The sequence below is a fragment of the Danio aesculapii genome, chromosome 23, assembly GCF_903798145.1.
Source record: "Danio aesculapii chromosome 23, fDanAes4.1, whole genome shotgun sequence".
Lineage (NCBI taxonomy): Eukaryota > Metazoa > Chordata > Actinopteri > Cypriniformes > Danionidae > Danio > Danio aesculapii.
Window position 1 is genome coordinate 28,757,928 of NC_079457.1, and position 13,349 is coordinate 28,771,276.

Genomic DNA, 13,349 nt, shown 5'->3' on the forward strand with positions numbered 1-13,349 from the left:
TGTACCTAATAAAGTGTATATTATAATATTTACAACCCTGTGGTAATGAATGCTACTGCATATTGTAATATTAACCATAGTGAACTGATAAACTATAACTACTATACTATACTACTATACTTTTATTTTTTATAATTACTATATTTTTAACAGTAAGTTGTGGTGTATAGTACAATATACCCTATATTTGTGGAGAACTTAGTGTACTGGGTAATTTATACTACTATAGTTGTTGTATTACCACAACAATACTATAGTATTACACCAACAAATTAATTCAAGTACTTATAGTTTAGTTAAAAAAACATTGTAGTATTTTTTTATGTGGTGAGATTGTTTCTTCTGTCACATTCATCATTTACAATACTACAAGTTTTTAATATTAAATTCTGATTATTTAAACCAATTGTTTCATTGGTTAATTGATACAGTTTGGGTGTTTAAGACATGAAAAAATACTATAGCAATTTATATAAACTATAGTGTTTCTAAATTATATAGTAGTACTTAAATTAATATGTTGTGATTATTATAGTTGCTTTTAATACAACAACTATAGTAACACAAACAAATGACCTATTACTGTACTAAGTTCAGTTCTCTATGACAATATATTACATAACAACACACCACATTTTACTGGAGTAAAAATGAAAGTGTTCCACAGTATTTATTGTAGTTTTTCAGTTCACTATAGTAACAAAGTTTTGAAGATACTATAATATACTGTATTTCCCAGTACTAGGTTGCGGCTGGAAGGGCATCTGCTGTGTAAAACATGCTGGAATAGCTGGCACTTCATTCTGCTGTGGGGGCCGCTGATAATTAATGAATATAATGAATTAATAAACGAATACAGTATAATACAAGTGATTTTATAGTATGTTATAGTTTCTAAATGATATTATTTATTATAAATTACTATAGTATTTTTTTCATGTTGGGCTAAATCATAAAATATTTCTAGTACTTTTTTGGTAGACTTTTGGACTTTTTTGGTAGACTTATCGTATTTATTTGATCAATGTTTTATCAGAAGTATGTAAACCTTCGGTGAGTTTCAAGAATTTTTTATACATTTTTTATAGCAATTTTAGAACACAGAACATGCAAGGGCAATAATGTAACATAAAATTGACATAAAAAAAAAAAAAAAAAAAAAAAAATATATATATATATATATATATATATATATATATATATATATATATATATATATATATATAAACTACAAGTATTCTAATCGAAGATTCAAGGCTTTAAAATAATTAACAAATAATTTTATTTGATATACAAAATCTTAAATGTCTCCTTCCAGTTGTCATCTTGAAATTGTGATCTCCAAAAACCAATGACTGAACACTAATCCCGCAAATCATTCTAAGAATATTATTATTTTTTTTTTCTTTTATATTAACACCTTCCGATTTTAGAGTAAAGTCTAAATTTGTATTTTGAAGTATATAATTTTCTAATAATTTCTCAAGCTCTGAGGAAATACCGTTAATTACCTCATTAAAAATGACTCATTAAAAAGATCCGACTCAAAGAACGAACTGTTCGCTCGCGCACATTTGGTGCGCGCGCTCGTCATGTCACTTTCCCGCTTTATCTAAACAACGTTACGGTACAATCGCCAAACACGAATGTTATCTTTTTATTAAGTTTTTTTTACTGAGTGGCACGTGAACATTTACGTCTTGTAATAGTATCTCAACATACAACGTTAACTTCACGACATTTGCTCATAATAAAAGTATGTGAACGGTCCCCCTGAAGTCCGTTGAAGCGTCAGCCGTAACCTGAGGTAAGATTCGAACTCTTAGTTGATAGGCTTACGTTAAACTAGCCACGATTTACTCTATCAAAATATTAAGAAAAATATTATCGCTTACAACAACAACGTACACGGTTATATGTGTTATTTTGTGATTTTTCGACAGTAATTAAGAGAGTTAACTTTACCAACTGATTTTGAAGTTAATTTGTCTTCATCTTAAAGAAAATAACCCAGCAAACATTTGGACGTCCGATTACCGTTGAAAAGACGTCGCTCCGCCACGTTGCGTCCTGGTTGAAAAGTAGTGCCAAAATGAAAATCCAACCGACGTCTTTTACGTCTTCTGGCCGTGAATCGCACGTCTTTTCTACACGGTCCCTGCACGTCGAAATATGTCATGTTCTGGACGTTTTCTGGTTGTTTTTAAAACGTGTTATTTCTTTATAATAAGTGTTTTAATAGCCTAATTATACATATAAAACAATCTAACTTATAATTTAAAGCTGTGAAATGCAATCAGGTCCAATTTCAGACCAGTTATACCTGAACCTCTTTATAGCATTGTAATCACGTGTAAATCATAATTAATACATTATGTAAGGATGCAATAGTGTTACGATTAAGCAAATTATTTATTGTGCAAATAGTAACATAGTAACAGATGTACATCACTGTTAAACAGACACATCTAATAAGAATAAACAAAGCAACAACACAGAAATATAGACAACACAAGTGAAATGTTATTTTAGAGTCTTTATTTCTAATATTCTTCAGCTCTTCCTGGAAGGTGCTTGCTGTGTTCCTCCATTGCGGCATCTTTTTCTGTGTCTGTAGCATTTGGACTCACTTCACAGCATCTGAGGGAGGAGAATATGATTTTGTATTATCCTACAACTAAAAAAACGTACAATATATCAAGAATTACTGTCATGTTTTGTGAATGAACAGCAATGCGCCGAGCAGTATCTAATGTCAATACATACACATTCCCTACTACTCATCATTTTACAACTGCCCATATCCACACATCCACAGTTTTGTGACAAGCAAAGACTGTCATTCATGGCTTACACTAAAATTATAATTTAATATTTTTAGTCTGCTTGACCGCCTGAGTCTGTACAAACATTTTAAAACATCTGAACATTAGGCATGTCTATAAGGAGACGTACAATGATGAATAACAGATGAAATCTATAGTTTAAATAATATAACATACGGGGTTAATTGTTGGGGTAGTAAAACATATTTTCCTGAAATATTGTGCAGAAATAAACACAAACAATGCAAGATAAATATGTACCTGTTTATCAATCTTTTAATCAGGCTCGGACAGAACATCCACCAACTCCGGACAGTTGCTGAACCTAAATGTGACACCAAAATCACAGTCAGAGCGACCCAGACAGACAGAGACACATATTCTTTCACATTTCAAACTTACACAGAGCAGTTCTTCTCTTCAGCTTTGATGAACACTTCACAGGATCTCGCTCTCAGAATCCAGTCTCTTAACAGAACATGTAGACCTGCTGGAGTCCACAATGACAATTACTGTAACAGAGCAATAGCTAACATCAGGCTTATGATGACGTTAACGTTTCTAGTTACAATTATTTACTAAAGCGTTTATCAGGATACGCAGTAATAAGATCATAATACTCACCACAGGTATAAAAACTAGCTCTAGGTTTGCAAATGTGAACTCATACACATTATACACCTAAATACACTTTTAAGCATTTAACAAGTTTCTCACCTACTCTGGAGTGTCCTCAGGGAGTGGGATGACAAAGGATCATTTGCACTGGAGACAATTCTACAGACAAACAAAACAACAGTGAGAAAGGTAATAATGAAATTAATTAATGAACAGCAAATAAATAAATGCAAAGCCTTATATGATTCTTACAGTTGGCCAGGAGAAAGAGTATTGAATTCTGTCTGACAGATGACTGACTGTTATTCACCCTGCAAGACAAATTTGAACCTTAATGCAGTTTAATTAATTACAGTACAAAAACTATTTTACAGGAGCAGTTAAAAGAAAAGTGGTTAGACTTTACCTGTTAAATCTCCACATGAGCTAATAACACCTACATGCATATATTTACCATTTTATGTTAGAGTAAAATATTAAGTAAATAACTTTTATATACATGCTCATAAGTTTTGCTCTTATTGTTAATGACAGCCTATTAATGTAGGCTAAACTAAATCATTAATACTGGTATGGTAATAAATGCTGGAGACATATCTACAATAGAATGATACTATATAGCTTTTTGTTAGCTTTTCTAACAAATTCGTGCATTATTATCATTATTAAATTGTTTTATTTATACACCATTCCACTCCAAACTCACCTGAAATGGTCATTTTTAGCTCTGACTGAACACACAGCAGGTGGATGATGGGCAGAGATGCTGGAAAACATGTTGACCAGCTGTCTTCGAGGACCAGTGTAGGGAACCCCTGATAAACTGCGCCAGATTCCTGTAATAAAATGACATATTGCTCAAACGCGACTTACTTTTAGCATAACGACTAATTTTAGCCTAATCAAAGCAACTCCACATCGCTACTGGCAATGTGCATCATTTATTTCAGTTCCTTCGTGTAAAACTCAATGTTATTAAACGAATACAAACTGTACTTACACGGTAGGAGTCTTGTGATCATTGTCCAACTTTTCGCCGCGTCCTCATGTTCTCGTGGTGCTGGACAAAACCGGAAGAAAATGAAATTTGAAAACAGCGCCCTAGAATCCCGCAGTCATATCGCGAGATTTGTTAGCGTTAGGTGCAAAAAATTAATAAAATTGCATTATGGTTTTAGAAACAGTGACTTTACTATCCTTTCACCGCACAGGACACTTTATGAATGTAATTGGTCAGTTGACAAGATGTAAATAAAAGTGATTTCTGTATTTCATAAGGATAAATCTGTTTTTAATGAGTTTAGATGCTTGAAATCTGTCCACGTACCCACTTGGGACACACATATATTAAGTGTATACCCAGATGTAAGTGCAATACTTTATAATATTTCATAATTTCAGCAAGGGTATATGATGGACTATAAATGCACGTGTAAAGGACGTCATTTGTGGACTTAATCAGGACATGGTATATATTAAACTACATGTACATAAAATCGTAAATACACGCAACCCCAATATAAATAGACATGTTTAAATGTATACAAGCATATATTAATGCATTTTAGGACATGTTGTGCATTGGTGCCGTGCGGTCGCGACGAATTTTGGCTGTGGAAAGCACGTCGCTTTCAGACCATCAGTACACAATTGATGCCGTCGCGGAGCGACATCTTTTGGCCGGGGAAAGCACGTCGTCGTCCGACCAATGTTTGCTGGGAAAGCACATAGTGTGACCTTTTTTTTAGTTCATTTAGTTTAATTCCGAGAATTGTGAAGACTGACATTTAGAAAGTTCAGACAGATGAGTTGTCACCTTACCAGGAATTTATTCAAATGTGTTTTCTTTGAATTAACTGTGATCTTCATCCAAGATTCATATTTAATGTCTTCAACATTTAAAGCAGGTCGTCATCTGTGCATAATGGCACCTTTGCAGGACCATCAGGTGAGAATTAAATCCAGAAGAGCTGCATTAATGTTTCCTGTTATTATATGAGATGCTTTTTATTCATTTATGGGTACCATCACAAAGCTTACATTATGTTTTATTGCTAAGGTGGAGAAACTGGTGGATGAGGCGTTCAAACACAATAATTTTCAAGCCCTGGGAAAATTCTTGCAGAACGAAAGCAAGGAGGAAACCACTTTGAGATGTTCCAGACAATTCATGACCAAACTGGATAAGCTGTTCATTAGGGTTAGTTACATGCAGGGCCATGCAGAATCTGTGTACATTTTTTGTGATTTCTTCACAGCATTTAAAAGAGTCTGTGGAATAATTTCTGTGGAATAATTGGGAAAGTACAGTAGCTAAAAACGTAACAAAAAAAAAAGCGATTTAAATTTTTCTTTTTAAAAGCAGTGCTTCCCACACATCTGCTTTACTTGGGCGGGTCGCCTAGGTATATTTACGGCTGCCCAAGTATATTTAGTGACAATTATTTTTTGTATCCGCCAGGGGTGTTGCTAGACATAAAGCTCTACTGGGGCACGTACTTTCGTTTACTCGTTTTGTTCTGTGTGTGCGCGACCTGTCAACACAGACAGTCTGACATGCTCTGCTGACCCATATGTGTTTTTGGGACTTAAAAAATTTGTCCTGTCGGTTTTGAAATCTCCTAAAATATCCGGAAATCAACTTTTGCTTTCACTTTCTAAAGCTCATATGTGTTTTTGCATTACCTTTTTACTACTTTCACTTGGCCTCGCAGCTGACTGCGCATTCACAGTCGATCTCACGAGAAAAACATTAAATAATTCAGTTTTTTATTCTAAACGACTCAGAAAAACATTACTATATACTCGAAGAGGACTGGAAGAAATGACTGGTCTAAACTGGCTGCAAAATATATGAACACCATTAGTAATGGTTAATCAATGCATTTTCCTTATTTAAATAATTTACACATTTTAATCCTGTAATTATGATCATTTTTAGAGATATTGTTTGTTTTTATTCCTTTGTCATTTATGTCTCATTTGCTGATTATTTATTTTGAGGATGTTAATATATTACATGGGCTATTTTATATACAGTACATACCTAAATGTTTTCAGTTTCCAAAGTTCAAGTGCTTCAAGTTTGCTTTGAACTTGAAAGAGAGAGAAGCAGGTTTTACCTGCCAGTGGGTGTACATGGTTACTTCATGGAGTAAGTGAATTTGTGGATTTCTTTTTCATTTTAGCAGTGTTTTTTTTTTTTTTACTTTAACCCATTGAAAAGAAACAGTGTAAAACAGTGTCATAATAAATAATTATTGTTAAAAATTGAATAATGTTTGTCCCTTATAGTTAACTATTTATGTGATGTGAGTAAATGGTGAGTTTCAAGCTGGCTACCACCGCAAATATATTTCAAACCTGTGGGAAGCACTGAATAAGTGTATTTTATTCAAATTCAATCCATTAGAACCACCTGTTTGGGAAACAATGTAGGTCTCTCATATAATACATTCACAAATAGTTAAAATATTACTTTGCAAATTGTATTGGACACACATCATGTAAACATTTAGACAATATTCAATAATATAACGAATTTAGAAAATACTTTACGCATAAAGATAACATAACACAAGATAACAATATCACACTTGTAGCAGTGCAATATGGCTGTATATCAGGACTGGTGGGAGGGCCGAGTGCCACCAGTGATGATATACAGCCATATTGCACTGCTACAAGTGTGATATTGCATTTATACAACAGTTTGACAGCATAATTGTGTGTATAAAAGAGAAAATCAAACACAAGAGTCTCAAAATCCTTTTGTATGAAGAACTTCCTTCCGCCATTCATTCACATCTGCAGCTGACATCAGAACAGCGGAAACCGTTGCTAATTCACAAACGTCACTTTAGAGCTTGAAAGATTCTCTAGTGAAATGTCTAAAGTGATGACAAAACATGATTTTGCTGACATTTTAAGATTATAAGGATTATAAGTAACTCAGGGTTATACAAAGAGTAGCCAACACAAAATACATACATTCCTGATATGTGAGTCCCATCTCACACTCAATACAATTGCTATGATATAAATATAGCACTACAACATTCAAAAGAGAGAGATTGACTTAGAATGTAACCAGACAAAACAACTGCTACAAAACAACTACATTCTTGCTTAAAAAAAGCCTCAAAAGTACAATATGTTGTCCAACAGCTGCAATATTTGTCAAACTAGTCCTTTGCTTGCCACTCGTGTGAGCGGAGTAATACAAAAGACTGAAGAGGCTGTACGAGTTCTGATATTGAAGAATATTGCACGACTATCAGCCAATCAGATTTAAGAACCAGACAGAACTGTTGTATAAGTAAATAGATGGAACGACAGGGTCAACAATGTGAATTTTTATCGGTGCAGATTCTGTGTGGGCCTAGTTATGTTTAACACTACATGCAATCATTTCACTTGAATTACATGTTGAATTACATGCATTAAATGTTCTTTTCTTGTAGGAAATAGAGGTTGGAAATGTGGACAATGCTTGTCTGGTGCTTACCATTTTAAACAAACATGGTGAGATGCTGGTGTTTCCAGGAGGTGGAGGAATGTCTGCAATGGTTGCGCAGGGATTTGTTAAAAAGATAAGTATAATTCAATTCACCTTTATTTGTATAGCGCTTTTACAATGTAGATTGTGTCAAAGCAGCTTCACATAAAAGGTTATAGTAAATAGGAACAGTGTAGTTCAGTTTTTAGTGTTTAAATTCAGTTCAGTTTAGCTCAGTTCAGTGTGGTTTAAAAATCACTACTGAGAGTCCAAACACGGAAGAGCAAGTCCATATAATCCATATAATCAGTGTTGCTGTTTTGGTGAAAGCAATAATGTATTCATGACTTAAATGTGTATGTACTTGGTGCAGTGGTTCGAGAAGGCCAGAAAGCTGTGGGTGGAGGCAGGGCCATCAAAAAACGAGGGTTTGATAAAGCTAGCAGAGGACTTCTTTGATGTGCTGATGGTTTGTAATGACACATTTTTGACACATAATGACCTATTTTAAATTTCTTTTATATGCTTTTTTATTATTTTTTTATTAATTAAATTTTTTTTTCCAAATTATATATTTTTTTCTTAAGTTTAGTTTTAATTGTTTGATTTAAAATGCCTAAAAGAAGCACATAATACATTGGTTTTCAGTTCAGGATTTAGGATTAAACGCAAACTCGTTATGAAAAGTACATTTGAACATTTTTATTAATTAGACAATCTTTTGATTACTATAATGTATAATATCAAAAAGAATAAAATAGTTTGATGCTCTTAAAAATAAAGTTTACAGGCTAATTTTTTTATGACTGGACTTTGTTTATAAAATTGGAATCTTAGAATATGAAATCAGGGCAGATTCATTTCAAATGATGAAAATAAGTGCATATACTGTGCATACCTATAGAAAGCAATCATTGAAATTTCATTTTTTTTTTGTTAAGTGAAAAGTACATCGATGCTTGAAACGACAGACATGGTGAAAGAATTTCCACATTTTCTTTTAAACTATTGTATCGTAACAAGTACATGCTATACACAAGTCAGTCATTGACATTTCAACATTTATTGGTACAATCCAAAGTAAAAAAAAGTACTTAAAGCAAAAAAGTACAGAAGAAAAAATAAATAAGTTTTTTTTCTGTGTACACAAACTGACACACATACTGTTGTACAGGGGTTGATCTGATCTCTGTATTTCATTTCAACTTTGCAGGTTGTCCATGAAAGCGGCAAAGAAGGTAAGTGTTTTGTTCAAGTTCAAGAAATGGGGAAGTTGAACAGCACTCTGAATCCAGTTCTGAATCTGTGTTCTCCCTCAGGTGCATATGAAGTTACAGAATCTCTGCTTAGTCATATTGGCAAACTGGCCTCTGATGCCAAAATACACATCATAATCCAGAAAGAGGTAAGAGATTCAATGCGTTTCTCAATGGAAACCTTACCTTACCTTATCTTATTCAGCAACCCACCAGCAGCCTTTATGACCCTATTAAAAACTCATTCTACATCTTCAGTCATGACACTTGAGCTTTGTTTACCCAGACCTTTCCAGAAATAGAAGACTGAATTAAAGGGGGTCAATGTATGAAGGATTATTATTTACTCTTAATGACAGGCGGCAAGGAAACTCAATGCTGTTCTGGCAGAGATTCCCACGGAGCTGAAAAAGAAGAAGAAGATCCTGTCATCTCAAGAGGCTTCGTCTATGATGTATGTTGGGTGATGATTGTCATTCTCTGTGTCTTGAAGGATCCTTTAGTACTTAACCAAACATTAAAGTAAGGATGCTCCAATCTGCCTTTTCCCCATCATTAATGGGTTTTGATTGATGCATAGTTCCAATCCGATACTATGAAAAAAATACCAGTGCTGCTGAATTAATTTATTATAAATTGTATACCTCACAGTATGGAAGTGAGATCATTATTTTGTGCGAGGCATTAGGCTTGACTTAAACATTCCTTATTTTACATCGAAAAATAAAACAAGCAACTAATATTGTGATTCATGTAATAATTATATAAATGAATAATTATTAAATAATTGTACACTGGTTCAACATCTAAATGTACATTTACCGGCCACTTTATTAGGTACACCTTACTAGTATCAGGTTGGACCCCCTTTTGCTTTAAGAAATGTTTTAATTATTCATGGCATAGATTCAACAAGGTACTTGAAATATTACTCAGATTTTGGTCCATATTGACATGATTGCATCACACAGGTATTGCAGATTTGTCGGCTGCACATCCATAATGCGAATCTCCCGTTTCACCACATCCCAAAGAAGCTCTATTAGATGTTTGTTGCTAAATTTTGACCCTATCATCAGAATGTTGCAGCAGAAATTGAGACTCATCAGACCAGGCAACGTTTTTCCAATCTCCTATTGTCCAATTTTGGTGAGCCTGTGCAAATTGTAGCTTCAGTTTTCTATTCTTAGCTGACACGAGTGGCACCCGATGTGGTCTTCTGCTGCTGTTGCCCATCCGCCTCAAAGTTTGACATGTTGTGCTTTCAGAGATGCTCTCCTGCATACCTCGGTTGTCCCAGTAGATTAGCAGTTTCTGAAATACCCAGATCAGCCTGTCTGGTACCAACAACCATGCTACGTTCACTTAAATCACCTTTCTTCCCCATTCTGATGTTCGGTTTGAACTGCAGCAGATTGTCTTGATGTCCACAAGTCTAAATGCATTGAGATGCTGCCATGTGATGGCTGGTTAAAAATTTGCGTTAACAAGTAGTTGGACAGGTGTACCTAATAAAGTGTCCGGTGAGTGTAAGCGTGGCTTCTCTACCTTGATAAAACATACAAAAATAGATAGATATAAGAACTAAATCTTATAATGTTACAGCTGGTGAAAAAAATTAATCCAATGTACAATATGCACTGATACCTTTTTTGATTTTGTTAACATTATTAAATTTCTATACCTATGATAAGCCAGGGTTTAGAAACTCAATATATCTTGTGTATTAAATTCAATAAATACAAACTACTTTAATAAAAAAGGCTTTAACTTTAAATAATATTTGCCATTGTTGTGGTGCATACAAACCACACATTTGTAACAAGTTATTAGTATTGTACAGATACAGGGAAACTGGAGCATTTTAATGCCATGAAAATCAGCTGGTCTGTTTGTGAGCGATCTGCTGATGAATCGACTGATCTTCGCTGCTTTTAAACACTCCAGTGTCCCTGTATTTGTGGTTACACCTAGTAAACAGCGGTGAGTTTGGTGAACTGATGACCTTCACGGCCAATCACAGTCATTTCTGTTGAGCACGTGAACACAATGGCAAATCAGCGCTGTCTAAGAACGTGCTCAACAGCGATCAAATGATAGTGGGAAATGGATGTTTTTAACATTTCAGTTACGATTGGTATCGAATTCCAGTATTGTGACAACACTACAAGTTATAGAAACTGGTATTGTTTCTCTCATGTGAAAGTGATTATTCGTTCTGGGAAAGTACCTGTAGTCTGTAATATGCTTGCTTTTTAACCTGGCATCTGTTCTGGTTTTAAATAGGATTGGTGTGGCCAGTCGAATCCTCAAAGGCGGAGGTTTGTACAAAAATCTGTTCTAACAAGTATACTTCGAAATTCAAATAAATGAAGAATACAATCACATAATCACTATAAACCTCTTATTGGAACTAACTATCTACATTTTTGCTGCTGTTTAGATTATGACCTGCAAGTGTCTTTAATGGAGGCCCTCTGCAGAATGGTTTCACCAGCTCAGAGGAATGAACTAGCAGACTCCTGGTTCACCATGACCTTCGTCTCCTCTGCATTCAAAAAGATCAAGGATTCTGAGTTTGAGACTGTAAGTATGACCTCACATTAATTTTGTTTAAACTGTACTCGCATAGCATTTCGCTATATGTTTTTTCTGTATATTTCATTGTGACAGGACTGCAGGAAGTTTCTAAATATGGTCAATGGTATGCAAGGAGATGGGAGAAGGTAATAGCTTAATGCCTTTTGACAGCTTTCCCCTATTTCACATATTGTATAATATGTCTTGGTTTACTTTTCACAGTGTGTACTCCTACCCTTGCCTGGAGGCGTTTTTAGAGAAACATGAGGTTAGTTTTACATTTAAAAGGGAATAAGAAAAAATATTTTATTATGTTCAGTTTTGAAGTGTTTATTTCTGTATATTTCAGCTGCTTATGCCAGAGGATGAGAAGCTTGAAGCATTCTGGATTGACTTTAACCTAGGAAGCCAAAGCATCTCCTTTTACTTTAGTTTGAGCAAGGATGCCCAGGTAATAATGACTCTAGTTTATCAAAGTTGGAGCATTGTACATTTGACCTCAGGAAAGAATTGTAGAATATAATTAAAAGCTTTAATCTTATTTGACAGTTTCTTGGAGAAAATGAGTAGGAAATAATAATAATAATTATTATTGTAAGATTTATTTTACCAGGAAAGACACACTGACATTAAAAATCTCTTTTACAAGAGCGCCCTGGCCAAGATTAGGCAGTATACAAGTCACATGGGTCTAACAGACACCAAACAAAAAACAATTAACACGAATCAAACATTGACAAACAAACTATTCAAAACATTTCAATTTCTAAATGATTTATTCTCTTGTTAAAAGCATTTAGTGATATCAATTCTTTAAACTGCAACTTTTCTTGTTGATTATTCCATGCAAAAGGTGCTGCCTATTTAATTGCCTTTTTTTTTCCCATCTCAGTCTGCACTTTAGGAACAGACAGTAAATAAATATCCTGTGACCGAAGGCCCTAGCTAAGGACAGGTTAATTACAAATATAATTCTGTAGATATGATGAGTAAGGGATTTAAAATTAGTTATACACCTTAGTGCACCATGGTAAACAGTATCAAATGCATGGTGACTCTGAGACAAAAAATGCATATAGATAACATCGCCGTAGTCCAATATCGACATAAATGTTGCATCAACCAGCTTCTTTTTAGCAACAAAAGAAAGGCAGTTCTTTAATTTCTATTAAAATAGAAGCATGAAATCACGATACATTTTTTCACCAATTGCTAAATGTGAGAATTAAAAAGAAGTGGATCATTAATTAAAATTCCAAGATATTTGTATTGGGACACCAATTCAATGGGTACACCATGAGTAGTAGTAATAGAACCTAGATTTTTAGTTTGTTTTGAATTTGAAAATAACAAAAGTTTTGTTTTATCTGCATTTAAAACTAGTTTTAACTCAGATAAGTAAAGTTTCACAAACTAATTTCGAGAGGAGCACGTGGTATGATTGACCGCAGCTGGTTTTTCATCTACAATCACTAGTTCGCCAATCAAATTAATCCAAACTCAATATAAGTAGCCCAGTAAAAAAAAAAATACTCTCTTATCTTTGATCTCCCCATCCACCCCATCTCCCCC

The 13,349-nt window shown here is 34.1% G+C and overlaps 2 long non-coding RNA genes across 5 annotated transcripts; both read right to left on the reverse strand.

Moving 5' to 3' along the window:
• Positions 1–2,521: 2,521 nt before the first annotated feature.
• LOC130216780 (uncharacterized) lies at positions 2,522–3,174 on the reverse strand. The gene is made up of 2 exons (XR_008835828.1): positions 3,087–3,174; positions 2,522–2,640 (listed from the first exon to the last, which is right to left on the reverse strand). It is a non-coding gene; the product is annotated as an uncharacterized LOC130216780 (long non-coding RNA).
• Positions 3,175–3,231: 57 nt separating this feature from the next.
• LOC130217619 (uncharacterized) lies at positions 3,232–4,543 on the reverse strand. 4 transcript variants are annotated; one of them, XR_008835883.1, is made up of 5 exons: positions 4,444–4,543; positions 4,150–4,279; positions 3,696–3,754; positions 3,543–3,602; positions 3,232–3,315 (listed from the first exon to the last, which is right to left on the reverse strand). It is a non-coding gene; the product is annotated as an uncharacterized LOC130217619 (long non-coding RNA). The 4 variants fall into 4 exon arrangements; XR_008835882.1 differs by having other exon boundaries at positions 3,238–3,337; XR_008835885.1 differs by lacking the exon at positions 3,696–3,754.
• Positions 4,544–13,349: the final 8,806 nt, after the last annotated feature.